Source organism: Myotis yumanensis, unplaced genomic scaffold (genome assembly GCF_028538775.1).
Source record: "Myotis yumanensis isolate MYYU_CA2020_CCGP unplaced genomic scaffold, mMyoYum1.0.hap1 SCAF_23, whole genome shotgun sequence".
Taxonomy (NCBI): Eukaryota; Metazoa; Chordata; class Mammalia; order Chiroptera; family Vespertilionidae; genus Myotis; species Myotis yumanensis.
In genome coordinates, this window is record NW_027223774.1 from 5,960,690 (window position 1) to 5,975,263 (window position 14,574).

Consider the following 14,574-nt stretch of genomic DNA (forward strand, 5'->3'; position numbering starts at 1 on the left):
GAATGGCCCCTCATACTCCCGGATTGCAATAAATGTGACTCTTTAATTCGAAAAAAAAAGAAAAGAAATTTATGCCGAAACCAGTTTGGTTCAGTGGATAGAGCGCCGGCCTGTGGACTGAAAGGTCCCAGGTTCGATTCCGGTCAAGGGCATATACCTTGGTTGTGGGCACATCCCAGGTAGGAGATGTGTAGGAGGCAGCTGATCGATGTTTCTCTCTCATCGATGTTTCTAACTCTCTATCTCTTTCCCTTCCTCTCTGTAAAAAATCAATAAAATATTTTTTTAAAAATGAAATTTTAAAGTAAAGGGTTGGGAGACCAAGATGGCGGCGTAGGTAAACACCGGAGACCGCTGCCGCAAACAACCATTTCAAAAATACAACTAAAAGACTGAACGGACATCACCCAGAACCACAGGAAGGCTGGCTGAAGAGAGACTCTACAACTAGAAGGAAAGAGAACAGCAAATCGAGGCTCAGAGGCGGCGCAGTGTGGAAAATACAAAGGTACCGAGGTGCGCGCGCAAAGCGGGCTGGTGGCTGAGGGCGCGGTTGTCGTTTTCTGCCGGGAGTGAGTCTCAGACTCTGGGCTCCAGATCCGGGCGAGTCTCTAGGGACCCAGACTCAAACGGGAGAAGCGGGATTATCCGGCAGCAGTTGGGACCTGAGGGCAGCTTTCTCTCCGAGGTTTGCAGTGGCTGCCGGGGTTCTGAGAAGCAGAGCCTCTGGGAACGGGACTGAGCGCAGCCATAACTGCTCCCTCCGCCCGCCCCGTTGAGCCCGCCCCGCCCAAAACCTGCGCACAGCCATTTGCCGATCGCCTCAGGCAAAGGCTGGATTAGCACCTCCCCAGAAGGCAGACGTTTTCCATACAGCTGATTTCCACAGCCAGCCGGCCTGGTGGTCAAACCCCTCTAGTGTTAACTACAACAATTAAGGCTTGGCTAGAACAAGACTGCGCACAGAGACCACAAGGGGGTGCACCAAGAAAGCATAAAAGATGCGGAGACAAAAAAACATGACAGAAATGGAGGATATGGAGCTAAGAATCGCAATTTTGAGGGCTTGCCATAAATTTGTGCAGAGCCTCACGAAAACTAATGAGACCCTCGATGCTACGATAAAGAAATTAGAAAGTAAGCATACACGGACTGAAATAAAGAATATTATACCCAATAGCAGACCAGAGGAGTACAATAATCAAACCAAAGATTCGACAAAAAACACCCAATTGGAAAAGCAAAATGAAAAAAGAATCCGAAAGTGTGAAGATAGTGTAAGGAGCCTCTGGGACAGCTTTAAGCGGTCTAATATCAGAGTCATTGGAGTGCCAGAAGATGAGAGACAGCAAGATATTGAAAACGTATTTCAAGAAATAATGGCAGAAAACTTCCCCCACCTGGTGAAAGAAATGGACTTACAGGTCCAAGAAGCGCAGAGAACCCCAAACAAAAGGAATCCAAAGAGGACCACACCAAGACACATCATCATTAAAATGCCAAGAGCAAAAGACAAAGAGAAAATCTTAAAAGCAGCAAGAGAAAGAGGCTCAATTACCTACAAGGGAATACCCATACGACTGTCAGCTGATTTCTCAACAGAAACTTTGCAGGCCAGAAGGGAATGGCAAGAAATATTCAAAGTGCTGAATACCAAGAACCTACAACCAAGATTACTTTATCCAGCAAAGCTATCATTCAGAATTGAAGGTCAGATAAAGAGCTTCACAGATAAGGAAAAGCTAAAGGAGTTCATCACCGCCAAACCAGTATTATATGAAATGCTGAAAGGTATCCTTTAAGAAGAGGAAGAAGAAGAAAAAGGTAAAGATACAAATTATGAACAACAAACATGCATCTATCAACAAATGAATCTAAGAATCAAGTGAATAAATAACCTGATGTACAGAATGAACTGGTGATTATAATAGAATCAGGGACATAGAAAGGGAATAGACTGACTATTCTTGGGGGAAAAAGGGGTGTGGGAGATGCGGGAAGTGACTGGACAAAAATCATGCACCTATGGATGAACACAGTGGGTGGGGAGTGAGGGTGGAGGGTGGGGTGGGAGCTGGAAGGAGGGGAGTTATGGGGGGAAAAAAGAGGAACAAATGTAATAATCTGAACAATAAAGATTTAATTTAAAAAAAAAAAAAAAAAAAAAAATGAAATTTAACCAGAGAGATTAAAAATGGTGGCAGAGTAGGAGGATGCTGCCTGGCCATGCTCCCAGGAACAAGCTGGAATTACAACTGAAATATTAGAAGGCTTCCTGAATAATCAACAGAAAACTCACAGGAGAGAACCCTGATACCCAAGGACCGAAGGTGGAGCTGGCATAGAGATTGCTAGGAGGGGCAGAGACGTGACCCACAGAGGGCAACTGAAGTCACACAGAGTTATCTCAGCTGGTGGTGGAGGGGGGAGGTGCCGCTGAGAATTCTGGGATCTAATCCCAGAGTTGGGTTCCCCAGCAGAGAACACCAAGCTGAGGAAGGTATCCACATAGCATCAAGCTGTGGAAAGCAGTGGGGTGCTGTCTGCCAGGGAGTGGCAGCTGAAAGTTCAGGCACCCGCTTAAAGGGCCAAGGCACAAACAGTCCCTGTGGAGCCACCCACCTTGTACTCTGGCAGAGGGAGGGCGAACAGGACTGGAGCTGTGAGAACAGAGGCCAGCTCTGGGGACACGAGGGATAGAGCTCAGAAGGCAGACACCCCAACTTTCCTCAGCTCAGTCATTCCCTTACACAGCCACATAGACATCAGCCTTGCCTGGGGGAAAGACAGTGGACACACCCTACTGGAAAACACCTTGCCCTGAGGCCGCTTAACACTTGGATTGCAGGAAACGAGTTAAGTCAGTTACCCGGTGGGGAATGGAGGATCCTGAGACCCTCCGTGACCTTGGCCTTCGCTGCTGAGTTCGCCCCAACCGCTGGGCCTCCAAAACCAACGCCAAAGGATCCTGCTACTCCCTCACCAGCATGGCTCACTTACCGCTGCTCAACTTCCCGCAACCCCGCAGTGTCGCCATAGAGCGCGCCCCTATGACGCAACGTGACCCCGCATCCCCCACCCCCTCGCTTGCTGGCAGTTCGTCCTGTGCATGCACACAAGGAGCCAACAAATGAAGCAAATCTTAAAAGAAAACCTAAAATGAGATATGGTCAGCACTGTCGTAGAACAACAAACCACAAATGAGACCACAGGCAAAAGACCTATGTGAGTGACAGCAGCAAGATGGCAGAATCAGAGATAGAGAATCGTTCCCCTTCCCAGAGTAAGTAGACAGCTATCCATGAAAAAAAAAATCCCACAGGCAATGGGAATAAGAGTACATGGTACCTCAGGAAACTAGAAACACAATAGGAAAGTAAACCAAAGGTTTCAAAGGAAAGAAACCATAAATATTAGAAAAAACATAAATAAGAGACAAAAGAAAGGAATACCTAAAAGGTATTTTTAAAAAAAGATATAAAAATGTGCAAGCCGTTAGCTACACTAAAGCAAAAACAAAAACATAAAACAAGGCTCAAATAAGTTAAAAAAGACATGAAAGATAAGACATTACACATGTCACTATGAACCACAATGCATCATAAGAGAGATGTTGATGTTAAAAGATGACATGACCCGCCATAGAGAAATTTGTCAAGATCCCACTATGAGCTCCTGAAATTAACAGACAAATTCAGAATCCTGTCCAGGTGGCTCAGTTGTTGAGTGTGTGGCCCTGATGCCCCAAGGTTGTGGGTTTGATCCCCCATCAGGGCACATGGACGGGACAACCAATGAATGCACAGATGGGTACAACAGCACATCAATGCTTCACTCTCTCCCTTTCTCTGTCTCCCTTTCTGTCTCTGCAATCAATAAATAAATGCTGCCTGGTATGTCTCACTGATTGAGCCTTGACTCATGAACTAGGAGATCATAATTCGATTCCTTGTTAGGACAACTACACTGGTTGTGAGCTCAATCACCACTGCGGGTCCTGCAGGAGGCAGCTGATCAATGACTCTCTCCTTCTCATCACAGATGTTTCTATCTCTCTCTCTCTTCTTCCTCTAGGACCGTGGTCGGCAAACTAGGCCTCGAGAGCCACATGCGGCTCTTTGGCCCCTTGAGGGTGGCTCTTCCCCAATACCACGAGTGGGCGCGCACATACAGTGTGATTGAAACTTAAAGGCCCATGCGCAGAAGTCGCTTTTCGGCCTTGGCGAGTCTATTTGAAGAAGTACTGTTGATGATTGACTCGGCTGACTAATGAGTTTGCCGGCCACTGCTCTAGGAAATAAAAATACATATATTCATATATATATATATATATATACATTAATAAATATCCCTAGCCACTGTGCTTCGCTGATGACAGTGCTGCCTTGTGCACTGGAGGGCCAGGGTTCAATTCCCAGTCAAGCGTAGATACCTGGGCTGCAGGTCCGATCCCCACTTACAGTAGAGGAACACGTGGGAGGCAGCCAATCGATGTTTCTCTTTCTCTCTCTCTGTCTCCCACTCTCTTCTCTTAAAGGCAAAATGCTCTGGTATTTCTGGATAATCGTTGTTATTTTATCTTTCTAGTAATCCTCATTTTGTCTTTTTATGAGTGCTGCAGGAACCCGAGGCTAGTCCCAGGAGGAGAACTCTTCTGCCCTTGCTGGAATACAAAAGCACCATGAAATTACTGCTTCCTAAACTAAAGAGGAACAAGATGAATAAGACAAAATTCCCTACAAACCTCTTCAAGAGGAAGAAAGGGGATGTTAACCCCTTGGACGTCGTCCCTTTCCAGCAGGAAGGAGTAAAAGACCGAATGACACCCCTGTTCACCATAACATCCCGTGGTTATTGTACCACAAGGCTGAAAAGCTTGTGGAACAAGTGGGGAGGTGGGGATGTGAAGGCAAACCCCCGTTCTGTGGGACTACTGTTTGGAGTTCTCTGCTATTCTTTGGACGGCCTGTAATTCTAAAAAAATAAGTTTACTTTCTAGCCCGTTTTGGCCTGCTTGCATAATGGGAGAAATGGGCTTGGCTGTCTGACCTTGTGGGCCAGAGACTGGATACTCCCAATGCCATGCCAGGTGCATTTTTGATTCCATGGAGCTGTGTAGTTTTCAAGGACGCCGTCAGCAAGCACACAGAGGGCTGGCTCTTCATGGAAACGGAAGTTGTTCTTGTAGCTTTGCTTACAATATGGATTCATTTCCCTAGGCCCACCGCGGTGAATAACATGTAACTCCAGAATCTTAGAAGAGGGCGCTGAATCAAAGGTTTGATTCGGGCATAAGACCAGTAGGGGATGTGCTAGGGGCAGGGACCTGGCACAGAAGAATTACTGAGTGGGCTGAGAGGCAAGGACGATGGCAGAGAAAAATTACTAATAATCTTAGAAAAGCAATGTGTTATGCTTTAACCCAGCCAGGAGTGACCCTGCTTTGCCCCCATTTGTACTTGAAAATATTGTGTGAACCGTGCCAGTGCCAGGAATGGCTAATGAACCACTTTGCAGTTTTTTGTTTTTGTTTTTAAATACTTTGTAGCTTTTGCAGATAAAAAGCTTCGCTGTACCCTCGGTCGGGGCTGCAGTACGAGGCTCCCTGCGAGGAGGGACGTGCTACTGTCAGCTGGCCACCTTAATAAAGGCTCTTAAATTTAATTTTGAGTCGGTGGTCTGTCTCGCTGATTGAACCAGTAACACCCTTGAGTCTGCTGGCCGAGGCTTTGTCCACTGAGCCAAATGGGCTAGGGCCGTGGTCAGAAAACTTTGGCTCGCGAGCCACACACGGCTCTTTGGCCCCTTGAGTGTGGCTTTTCCACAAAATACCAAGTGCCGGCACACACACACAGTGCGATTGAAACTTCATGGCCATGTGCTGAAGTCGCTATTTTGTGCAAGAGCCACACTCAAGGGGTCAACCACTCGCATATGGCTTTCGAGCCGCAGTTTGCCGACCACTGGAGGGCAACAAAAGCAATCTTGAGCAAAAAGTAAGCTGGTGGTGTCACACTTCCTGACTTCTATTTATTGCAAAGAGAAAGTAACCAAACACTGTGTTGCTGGAGAACACGGACACATATATCAACAGAACAGAAAACATAAAAAAAACCGGGCACATACTTTAAGTAATCTTTGACAAAGCTGCAACCCACAGAAGAAGGGAAAGATAGTCTGCAATGAATGGTGCTGGTATAAATGGACATTCACATGTAAAACAACAAAACTGGACAGCACTGATAAAATCTAAGCCAACCTGTATGACACAATTAAATGTGAGTGCTAAAACGTAAAACTACTCAGGACAACCTAGAGAAAAAGTTTTGGAGGTTTGTTTTAGACAGAATTTTCTGAATGTGACACCAAACACCACACAAAGTAGAAAACAAACAGTCCAGATGGCAACAAATAAAGAAAAATAGCGCCTTCACGGCACAACAGCAATAAACAAACTGAAATGAAAGGCAATATAGAGAACAGAAGAAAATACTTGCAAACCTATGAAGGAGTCTCTTGGAGATACTGTGGATTCAGCTCTGATCGGCACAATAAAGCGAATATTGCGATATAGACAGAAATTCACACAAATAGTTGGGAGTTCCCTGGGAATAATGAAGGCATGTTAATACTATACTGCAGCCTAATAACAATGCAGTGACTCTGTCTTAAAAGCAAAGTCTATATAACTTCATTAACAATATTTAACTGCTAAGCACCTGAGCTTGCTAGAAGCATGGTGGCACTAGACCTGCCTGAATGCAGGGTGGCCAAAAACATGGACTTTGTAGAAAAGCTGGTGTGAGGGAGTAATATCGGCAAAGCAGAATTCAGCACATGCAAACATATGTGTTCCTGTATGTCGTAAGCAATTAATAAATAAAATATACAAGGTATTCAAAAGACTCTAATAAAAAATACAGTTAATAAACAGGATAAGGATGTAGAGACAATTTTTTAAAAACTCTATACACATTACCAACAGGAATATAGAAAATGCTTTCTTCACTAACCAAGTAATCTTTGACAAAGCTGCAACCCACAGAAGAAGGGAAAGAAAGTCTGCAATGAATGGTGCTGGTATAAATGGACATGAAAAACAATGGAGCCAACTATTTGTGTGAATTTCTGTCTATATCGCAATATTCGCTTTATTGTGCTGATCAGAGCTGAATCCACAATATCTCCAAGAGATTCCTTCATAGGTTTGCAAGTATTTTCTTCTATTCTCTATATTGCCTTTCATTTAAGCTTTCTGCAACACTACCAACCACAAGTCCTTCCCTGTGAATTAAGGGAAGCGGGGAGTATTGGGACTTCAGGAATAGAAGGGAGCAGCAGAAACAGACCAAATAACCCCATGACAGCAACTACCCAGGAAACTGGAAAATCAATCATTACCACAGTCTACATTGGAGGACAGAGCACACCCTGGGGGATGGGGCCTGGGAAATAGAAAAGCCAAGTCTCGGTCACTGGTAACAGTGAGGGTCTTACCCAGTGAGGATATAAGTTCAAAGTTCTCCAGCATCACATTCACGTACAGCTGTCTCTGACCCTCATCAAGGAGGCTCCATTCCTCCCTGGAGAAGTACAGGGCAATGTCCTCCAAGGTCACACCAACCTGTCAGAATTGAGGAAATTGTAACCAGAGCTGCCTTTCTGAGAACCAGTAATCCTACGGCTTACACACATTTCCCCCCTCAACCTCCTCCAGGGCCCCTGGTTACTGTGGACACCAGGCCCTAATGCCAGTGCAGGCTGCTCTCTCATCACAGTCCCATTACTCACTGTGATGGCCCTCAGCAGAGCAGCTGGGTTGGGTGGGAAGGATTGGGGGAGGGGAGAGTAGAGGGCAATGCCATTTAAGGTCTGGGCGATGCCCAAAGGGTCCCAGCTTTCCTGCCAAGCAAACCACTGCATTCTCCTAGATCCTGCCTCCAAGACAAAGCCAAGGGCGGATTTGTTCTTCACCTTTAAGTCCCCACACCAAGTCCCGGGACCATCAGCTCAAACTTACTCCGGATGTGCACACCACTGGGTAATGTTTACCCCCTTCCCAAGTTCAGATCCCAGGTTCACTCGCTCAGCTCTGCCCCCTTCCTGCTGGATCTCGCTGGACTCACCCATGAACCTGGCATATGGCGTGTAGAGAGCTTGCAGTCCAGCCGGATCCAGGACCACCCCAGGCCCCTGATGGACCCACAGCCGGGAAAGCCCCGAATGAGTCTGTGCCGTCCTCCCTGCAGCCTCTGATCTTTCCGTCAATACTCACAGCCACATCCTCAGGGACCTTCAGATGCAAGTCACCCCCGTCCTCTCTGCCCTGCACTTGCTGTGTCCTCAGAAGCCACAACACTCCTCTCTCCCCTCCGCCTTCCTCACGGTCCTCCACGCGGGACTGAGCTGCAGGACGGGACAGGCGCCCTCCCCAGGCTGTGGTGTCTGTGTGAGGAGGCGGTGAGGGCCTGGGGTACTGAACTCACCTCAGCCCGTCTCCTCAGCGGGGGCGCCGCCATTGCCCTCTGTGGGCTGAGCCGGGCGGGAGTGGAAACGGCTACAGGAATGGCGGTCCCTGTCCCGGCCCTGGCGTGGGTCCGGGCGGTGACTCCGAGTTTCAATCCCAAGTGTGAGCTGTGACACCACTGGAGGCTCCCACAATTGGCTGTGTTGCGGGGAGCACCACTCACAGTCCTTCTCCACGTGACTCTGAGCGCAAGAGCTCCCGACCGCCTGAGACGGGAACCTGAACAGGCAACTCCGGTCACCAGGACTACCAGACCCGCCCTACAGGAGAGAACAAACGGAAATGCCTTCTGAGCCCCCATTGGCTCAGCCTGGTGGCAGCCCACGCTTGGCCTTATGGGTAATGTAGTTTCTCGTTGCCAGGGCGATGATGCCCGATTTCTCAGTTGATTAAAGGACTGGATTTAGGGGCAAGTAGCCCAAGAACACACCAAGTACACTAAGGGTCCTCTAGTGCCTTCATGGAGGTGATGTCCGGGGCAAGTTAGTTTCTCCAGCACCTGCGGGGCTGGTTTTGAACATCTTTCTTCAGGACCTGCTCTTTCTGAACGACAGGCATTGTTTCTTCACTCAGGACTTTTGGCATGTGTCTCCTTCAGGCCAAATGTAGCTGGGGGAGGTTGCTGAAGTCTCAGACTAGATCTGACCTGCCTCCATTGAATTCATTATACAAAGTTCACGTCACAAAACAGACACTCATACTTAAGAGCATCTGCTTCTGATGCCATCCAAAGGGTCAGCTCTGCCTGGGCTGCAGTGTGGATAAGATGGCCAAGAGACATGTGAAAAGTGCTCAAAGTGACTGATCATCAGAGAGATGCAAATTAAAGCAACAATTAGAAGCACCTCACAACTGTCAGAATGGCTGTCATCAACAAATCAGCCAAGGACAAGTGCTGGGGAGGATGTGGATAAAGGGAACCCTAGTACAGGCCTGGTGGGAATGCAAACTGGTACAGCCATTATGGGAATCAGTTTGGAGTTTTTGCAAAAATTTTAATATGGAACTGCCATTTAATTCAGTGATTCTACTCTTAGGAATATATCCTAAGAATCTTGAAACAATCAGATCGGATATATGCACCCTTCTGTTCATAGCAGCGCAATTTGCAATAGCAAAGATCTGGAAACTACCCAAGTATCCACCAGTAGAATAGTGGATGAAAAACTGTGGTACATTTATGCGGGAGTCTCTTTATTGTCTTCACTAGGTGAGTATAGACAAAGACCCCCAAAAGCTAGTAACCTTTGAAGTCCTAGCAAAGGTCAGGGCTGTGCACCACCCAGATAGTCTAGATAATGGTAGCTGAAGCATCATCCCCACTTTAGTTCACTTAATTCCTTAGATACTTGTGGTGATCTTTGTTGATTATTCTTGATCAGAAACTCTGCCTATTTCTGGAAATTGTCTGCTGATGAGCTAATCCGTGTGTCATTGAAACCTCCTTAGCCTAAGGGCTACTCCAGATCAATGAAAGACTGGAGCGGCCTGAGTGTCAGTGGAAGTCCTTTTGGACTTGCCCCCCTGGTCCCCCAATATTTCAAAATTATCTCCTGTCATTTTTCTCTCATTTGTGTGTGGCTCCTCTTTTCAGATCCCGAACCCTGATCCACACAGGACATGGAAGGAAACACACACGTGACATTGAAAGGGCAAGGGCTATGCTCTCCATCATGGCCCGTATCCTCCATCTTTGGGCAGCCATGTGCTCAGCGGGACTTCTTCCCGGTAGCCCAAGCCTCTGCTAGCGACGCCCAGGATTTCTTTAAACTAACCAATGACAATCAAGGGGCGTGCGCGCCATAGATATGACCACATCCTGTGTAACAAGACCCGACTTGCGCCTGGCCAATTGGCAGGGCCCACAGTCCTTTCTCCTCCCCTTAGTCCAACCCCCTATAAAACCTCTCTCCACACAGAGTTCCCTCTCTCTGCCACTTGGCTTGCCGCTGCATCGGTGAGTGTGGTTGGGGTGCCGAGCTAGCTCGAATAAAAGACTCTATGCTTTTGCATCGGACTCCGCTGGTCCCATTTCTCACTAAAATGCACCGAAAGACAAAGGTGCTTGAGGGCATCCGGGGAGTGAGAAGTGCCTGCCTGGGAATGCCTCTGCAGGGAGTGGCTGGAGTTGCTGGAGGCACAGCTGGAGGCACAGCTGCGTTACACAAATGCACACCTTACCACTGGACCTTCTCTAATACCTCTGGCATGGACATACCTCATATTTGTTTTTCACAGGAGAAAACTGACTTAGACCAGCAGAAGGGGTTATTTCTTTTAAAAATATTTTCTTGTATTTTTTTTACAGTGAGGAAGGGAGAGGGATAGAGAGTTAGAAACATCAATGAGAAACATCGATCAGCTGCCTCCTGCACACCCCTCACTGGGGATGTGCCCGCAACCAAGGTACTTGCCCTTGAATGGAATCGAACCTGGGACCCTTCAGTCCGCAGGCCAATGCTCCATCCACTGAGCCAAACCAGTAAGGGCAGGAGGGGTTATTTCACTGTAAGTTCCAGTGATAACACAGAATCTGAAATTCAAATGGAGGATGCCTGATCCAGGGCATAGGGAATCTGAACACTACCCTTCTATTTCCTGCTGCATTGGCTTTGGGACTCTAAAGCCCCCTGCCCACACAGATGCCCTCTGGCCTTCCTGAGAGAACTGTTCCAACAGAAGACAAGGAAAATGCAGAAGATGACAAACAAAGGGCTTAGTGCAGGATCAGATGACTGGTGTTCCAAAAGCAATGGAGAATGTTAATAGTGCAGGTTAAAATTAAAAATGTTCATTGCACAGGGCATAGCATTTAAAAAGTAATGAATCACCCAGCTGGTGTGGGTCAGTGCTTGAGCTTCAACCCATGCACAAAGAGGTCCTTGGTTAGATTCGCAGTCAGAGCACATGCCCGAATTGCAGGCTCCATCCCCAATAGGGTGTGGAGAAAGCAGCGATCAATGATTCCCTCTCATCATTGATGTTTCTTTTCGTTCTTAAGATAAGGGACTCAATTTTCTTTAATTTTTTATTGATTTCACAGAGGAAGGGAAAGGGACAGAAAGATAGAAACATCAATGATGAGAGAGAATCAGTGATAAGCTGTCTCCTGCAAGCCCCACCTGGGGTGTAATAGGGCCCATGCATGTACCCCGAGTGGTAATGGAACTGTGATTTACTGATTCTTAGCTCAACGGAGCTCCCTGCCCGCCTATCATTGTTTCTCTCTCTCTACCTCCCTTGGTCTACAAAATCAATAAAACTACTTTAAAAATCAATTAAATATATATATATTAATTTAGTAAAATAAATTAAAACATTTGTAAATATGTTGTTATTGATTTCAGAGAGGAAGGGAGAGGTAGAGAGAGAGAGAGAAACATCAATGATGAAAGAGAATGATTGATTGGCTGCCTCCTGCAGTCCCTACACTGGGGATTGAGCCTGCAATCTGGGCACCTGCCCTTGACTAGAAGCTCACCCTGGACCTATCAATCCGAAGGCTGACGCTCTATTCACTCTGCCAAACCAGCTAGGGCAATTTAGATATTTTTTTAAGGAAAAAATATTAAAACATATCATTCCAATACAAAAAATGTTTATTTTTTAAATAAAAATGTACAAAATGAGTAAAATGCCAACATCCATGTTTGTTGTTCCACAATCCCATTGTTAAAGAAAATTGCCAAAACTCATAGCACATTAGGCAGAACATCTGATAAGATGTTTTAACAAAGATACAGACTCAACAAACACACTTCTGAGAAAAGGTTGACCATAAATCCCTAGAAAAAAATACAATCAAATAGTGAAGCAGCACAACAAACGTCTCTAAAACAAAAAAAAGTTTAAATAAATTATGATTGACCGAACATTTTATTCTCTAGGATGTGGAGAATGTGAATCTCTAACACACTGCTGAAAATTGTAATAAACTACAATCAGTTAAAGTTTATTTTCTATTTTTAAAGAATAGTTTAGTAATTTTTAGAGAGGGAAGGGAGAGGAAGAGAAATATTGATGGAGAGTGCCATATCAGCCAGCCGCCCCATTCACACTCACTTCTGTGGATATAGCCCACAAGCCAGGCACATAACCCCACTGGCAATCAAATCTACAACCCTGGGCTGCATGAGATGATGGCCAAGCACCGAGCCACACTAGCACTGGTGGTATATTCTGTTTAGATCACAATTTTCTAATGTTGGTAAATTTAAACATTCATTTACTCTAAAACCCAGACTATGCACTGAATTTTTGACAAAGGTAAATAACACTTACATACATATGAGAAATTATACAGAAATGTTTGTACCAACTTTGTTAGAAATAACCAAATATTTATTGAAATGGACAAACTGATGGTGATATTTCAATGATAAGAATATCTATCAGAACTCTAACTCGTTTGGCTCAGTGGATACAGTGCTGGCCTGTGGATCGAAGGGTGCCAGATTCCATTCTGGTCAAAGGCATGTACCTTGGTTGCAGGTACATCTCCAGTAGGGGGGGTGAAGGAGGCAGCTAATGAATTGATCGATGTTTCTAATTCTGTACCCATTTCCCTTCCTCTCTGTAAAATCAACAAAATATATATATATATTCAGAGATTTGATATTTGAGTTTATTCTTCATTTAACTTTTAAAACACTACTATACTTGAATATTAAAACAAAAACAATAGCAAGTAGTGAGCATATTAAGGTTACAGTCCATCACTCATTCCCTACTGTATATAAAATGCCAGCAGTGTTATTCCCTGGACCCATTAAGTGCTCTGACACTGAACACCACTGCTAGGATGATGGTCATCATCCTCATATGCTTCTCCATTGTAATGGTGCATTCTTTCTTGATTTGGATCAAAGTCCACCCATTCTACCTGGTCCATTTCATCAGTCTCTTCTACTTCCTTCCTTTCAGGAAGTAGTTTTTCCAGGAAAGGGAGTTTATCAGGAGAGAGAAAGCCATTGTTAGGAAAGTTTCCCTTCAATTCGACGATTAGGCAACCCTTTTCATATGGTCTAGGATAAATTGGCATGCCTTCATTTAATACACACTTGGTATCTCCATGCTTGTCAATCTGACCTGGATGAGAGGTGGTGACTATGGTTCGGTTGTCAAGAGTAGCTATTGGCTTTTGGAAGCCACACAATGTTTCATCCAGCTGTATATCCATACACATGAAAAGGTGTTCTCCTCGTCAAGCGAAAACAGCATGGTCCTTCTGATCTAAAACAATGATATGTCCAGGCTCCAGCCCTGGGTCCTGGTCTCCTTCACCATGGAATGTTATCTTCTGGCCATCTTTCAATATGAAATTTCAGAATCTTCTCTCAAACTATCTTCCTTCTGTTGCAGGTTTTGCATCAATCTTTAGGACTGATCCTTTCCCCATGGCTCTGGCACTCCATGCACACAGACTGAATTTGCTGAACCATTCCAGGGCCGATCTGATGAATGCTTTCTTGCATTCCAGTTCCTCGGCCATTGGGACAGCACTCTACTGCTCCTTTCTAACCACCTTGACCTTCACATTTATCACAAATCACATCCTTTTGTAAAGCTAGTTTTCTCGCTGCGCTATTATCTAAGTCTTCTAAGGTTACAGAGAGCTGATACACAAGGGATTTACCTCTCCTTTCTCTCTGCATCCGTCCTTCTCCACCAAAAACATATCAAAGATGTCCATGGGGGAACCAAAGCAACCACCAGCTCCACCTTTATAATTGCGTGGTCTCCTCCTTTATCACTACGCATCCCTTAACTTTGCATCAGAGAGCACTTCGTAAGCTTGAGAAATCTGTTTAAACTTCTCTTCTTCATTTGGATTCTTATCAAGGTGGTACTTTAAGGCCAGCTCCCTATATGCCTTTTTCACTTCTCCCTGGGTGGCACTGGGTTTGATCCCCAAAACATCATAGTAAGTGGTTGCTTTCATCATATTTGACAGCTGGTGAGCAGGCCAAGGCAGGTGTGGAGGAGCTGGAAAGAGGGTGTTGCTGCGCACGGCTGAGGAAGCCACCGCTCCTGAACCTCACACCAAG

At 45.7% G+C, this 14,574-nt stretch overlaps 1 pseudogene; it reads right to left on the reverse strand.

Moving 5' to 3' along the window:
* Positions 1–12,135: 12,135 nt before the first annotated feature.
* Positions 12,136–14,001, reverse strand: LOC139000023 (dnaJ homolog subfamily A member 1 pseudogene; annotated as a pseudogene).
* Between the last annotated feature and the right edge of the window lie 573 nt (positions 14,002–14,574).